This window comes from Salvelinus sp. IW2-2015, unplaced genomic scaffold, assembly GCF_002910315.2.
Source record: "Salvelinus sp. IW2-2015 unplaced genomic scaffold, ASM291031v2 Un_scaffold4788, whole genome shotgun sequence".
In the NCBI taxonomy this organism is placed as follows: domain Eukaryota; kingdom Metazoa; phylum Chordata; class Actinopteri; order Salmoniformes; family Salmonidae; genus Salvelinus; species Salvelinus sp. IW2-2015.
In genome coordinates, this window is record NW_019946057.1 from 28,619 (window position 1) to 32,613 (window position 3,995).

At 48.0% G+C, this 3,995-nt stretch overlaps 1 long non-coding RNA gene across 1 annotated transcript; it reads right to left on the bottom strand.

The window, feature by feature from the left end:
- Window positions 1-604, bottom strand: LOC139026443 (uncharacterized). The gene is made up of 2 exons (XR_011478226.1): window positions 120-604; window positions 1-78 (listed from the first exon to the last, which is right to left on the bottom strand). It is a non-coding gene; the product is annotated as an uncharacterized lncRNA (long non-coding RNA).
- Window positions 605-3,995: the final 3,391 nt, after the last annotated feature.

Below are 3,995 nucleotides of genomic sequence, written 5' to 3' on the forward strand. Positions count from 1 at the left end.
GTATCTCTGGGTCAGTTCAGCCCTGGTGTTCTGGTACTGTGGTATCTCTGGGTCAGTTCAGCCCTGGTGTTTCTGGTACTGTGGTATCACTGGTCAGTTCAGCCCTGGTGTTCTGGTACTGTGGTATCTCTGGGTCAGTTCAGCCCTGGTGTTCTGTACTGTGGTATCTCTGGGGTCAGTTCCGCCCTGGTGTTCTGGTACTGTGGTATCACTGGGTCAGTTCAGCCCTGGTGTTCTTGTACTGGGAGGAGGGTACCAGTCCAGATTAGCCGTGAGAGGAGAAGATAGGTCTACTGATGTTACTGTTGGTCGTTCATGGCGTTCAGCTCCACCTACATGGAACACAGAGACCCAGACAGGAGACAGAGACAGAGACAGAGACAGGAGACAGGAGACCCAGACAGGAGACAGAGACAAGAGACCCAGACAGGAGACCCAGACAGGAGAGACAAGAGACCCAGACAGGAGACCCAGACAAGAGACCCAGACAAGAGAGAGACCCAGACAAGAGAGAACCCAGACACAGAGAGAGACCAGACAGGAGAGAGACCCAGACAGGAGAGAGACCCAGACAGGAGAGAGACCCAAAGGAGAGAGACCCAGACAGGAGAAGACCCAGAAAGAGAAGACCCAGACAGAGACCCAGACAGGAAGAGACCCAGACAAGAGACCAGACAGGAGACAGAGACAGGGAGCCCAGACAGAAGAAGACCCAGACAGGAAAGAGACCCAGACAAGAGACCCAGACAAGAGACCCAGACAAGAGACCCAGACAAGGACCCAGACAGAACCCAGACAGGAGAGAGACCCAGACAGGAGAGAGACCCAGACAGGAGAGAGACCCAGACAGAGACAGAGACAGGAGAGAGACCCAGACAGGAAAGAGATCCAGACAGGAGAGAGACCCAGACAGGAGACAGAGACAAGAGACCCAGACAGGAGAGAGACAGAGACAGGAGACCCAGACAGGAGACCCAGACAGGAGACCCAGACAGGAGACCCAGACAGGAGACCCAGACAGGAGACCCAGACAAGAGACCCAGACAGGAGACAGAGACAGGAGACCCAGACAAGAGACCCAGACAAGAGACCCAGACAGGAGACACAGAAAGAGAAAGAGTCAGTGGGTAACAATTGGCTAAATCGACATCCTTTGTCATTCATTGAGGAACTCTGGTTGTTTGTCCTCTCAGTGATTCTGTAGGCCAGGCTGAGAGCAGGGAAGCCTCACTGAGGGTCTTGTTGGAACGCTGGTGAGGCTTTGAGTAGGCTGTAACATGACAATCAGGGAGCAGCAGACAACTAGTGGTGAGGGTTACAGAGGGAGACTGATGGAGACAAGAGGGGCTGAGGGTTACAGAGGGAGACTGATGGAGACTAGAGGGGCTGAGGGTTACAGAGGAAGACTGATGGAGACTAGAGGGGCTGAGGGTTACAGAGGGAGACTGATGGAGACTAGAGGGGCTGAGGATTACAGAGGGAGACTGATGGAGACTAGAGGGGCTGAGGATTACAGAGGGAGACTGATGGAGACTAGAGGGGCTGAGATGAGAGCTGGCCTGATGACAGGTCACTGGTTGTTTTCACTGGCTCGCCTTTCATACTCACTCACTCCCTTTCTCTCTCTCTTGTAACACATGCTGGAAGCGTGTGTGAGGAGGGGGATGAGTCCAGTGTGTTGTGGGACAGGGGGTGATTGGCATGGGGGTTGAAGATCAGCACTAGTCCTTGTCGGGACGAGGGGAGTCACTGGGGCCTGATCCCACCAGAGTGGTGTGTGTATGTTCACGCACGCGTATTCAGTTACCCATTAATTATCAGGCGAACATTAGTAGTGGTAGCAGCAGAACATTAGTAGTGGTAGCAGCAGAACATTAGTAGTGGTAGCTACTTAGATTTGTATCTGTGTCGACTGCTTTACCCGAATAACATAAATACTAGAATGGGTACTGATGTCCCTGCCTCAACCTCAACTCACTAATTGTTTTCGTGGCGTTGCTGCGAGTACCATACTTACGTAACTGTCTAGGCATGGCTTATCTTTTTAGACTAGAGGAATAACTGAAGATTGCTCGCTTCTGCTAACTGTCACCAACTACTAATGTTCTGGGCTCTTTCACCACTACCTAATGTTCTGCTGCTACCACTACTAATTCGTTCGTCTGCTACCACTACTACATGTCCTGCTGCTACCACTACTACTCGATTCTGAGATGCACTCACCACTTCAGCAGGCATCCTTGAGTCTCTAATAATGTTCTGCTGCTACCCTACTTAATGTTCTGCTGCTACCACTACTAATGTCCTGCTGCTACCACTACTAATGTTCCCTGCTGGCTCCCACTACTAAATGTCTGCCACTGTCTACCGAACTAACTAGGGGGCTTCTGCCAGCTACCACATACTAATGTTCTGCTGCCTACCCCTACACTGAAATGTTGCTGGCACTGCACTACACCCCTACTAGCTAGATCTGTTTACTGGTGCTACGCGACTACTAATGTTCTGCTGCACCTTTAACTAGAGGAACCGTCCAGCATAGGGTTAAATGGCGCAAGGCTGCGCTTGAGCTCACTTATGCAATGTCCGTGCTTTGCTCACTCCTCACTCACTAAATAGTTAGCTTTGCATGGACTTAACCACCTGGAAAATCTATTTAATGATTATGAGCAATTTAAGAGACTCGTCTACTCTGAGCTAATGTCCATGTGCTGACTTTATTCTAACGAGACATATAATGTTTTGCTGCTAACCATTTTTAGTTAGACTCACTAATGTTCTGCGCTATCGACTACTAATTTGTCTTACTCTACTGCTACCATTTTGACTAACTGTTCTGCGTAGCTACCTTGGGTCTGCAATTACTAGCTAAATTGATACATTCTGCTAAAGCCGCTACTATCGCACTAAATGTGTCCTCAGTCTGCTACCTTTCACTACTAAAACATAGTTCTGCTGCCTACCCACTAACTACAAAATGTTCCTGCTGCTTCACCAACTACTAATGTTCTGCTAGCTAGACGAATACCACGAGAGTTGATACTACTACTCAAAGTCTACTGCCTGACTTAACCGAACTTACTAAAATGATTTTAACTGAACTCTGTCGGAGCATTACTATAAGAATTGGTATCCTGAACTTGCTACCACTACTAAGGGTGTTTAACATGCCTGCTGAGCCACACTAACATTAATAGCTTCCTGCGTTGCTCACGACTACTTTTAATGGTCCTGTTCTCGCTCATACCACTACTAATGTTCTACTGCTACCCACGTTACCTTAATGTCCCTGTTCTCTAAGAGACTCACACTACTAATGTTCTGCACTTGCTGAGCCACTACCTTAATGTTTCGTGCTGCTCACCACTACTAATGTTCTGAACCTATGCTACCACTACTGCAAGTTAACTAGCTATCTATCTGCTACCCAATTTTTAAAACTAAAACTAATGTCCAGTCTGCTACACTTAACAAAAAAACTTTACTAAATGTCCTGCTGCTACCCAAACTAAACTAATGTCCTGCAGAGTGCTAACCTAAACTACTTCCAATCGCTATAACTGGTCACATGCTACCAACTACGCAATGTTCTGCTTGCTCACCCACTTCACTAATGTTCTGCTGCTACCAACTACTAAATGTTCTGCCGCTAACGCACGCTACTCATACAACTAACAGCGTTCCTGCTGTCATATCCACTATTAAGATGTTCTGGCCTCGCTCACCAATTACCATACTCAATTTTGCTCGTTCTGCTTACTTCTCACACATCACTAATGTCATCGCTGCTACCGAGCTACTAATGTCAGCTGCTGCCTACCCAATACTCTAGCACTTGCCTTTCTTGCTGCGCTCACCACCTACTCAATTAGTCGTTTTGGGTGCTTTGGATTAACCTTCATAAACAACTACTGAATGTCCTGCTGCGTCACCACACTTTTACACTTGGAATTTATAAAGTGTCTCTTGGTAAGACATGCGCTCAACGCGCTGCT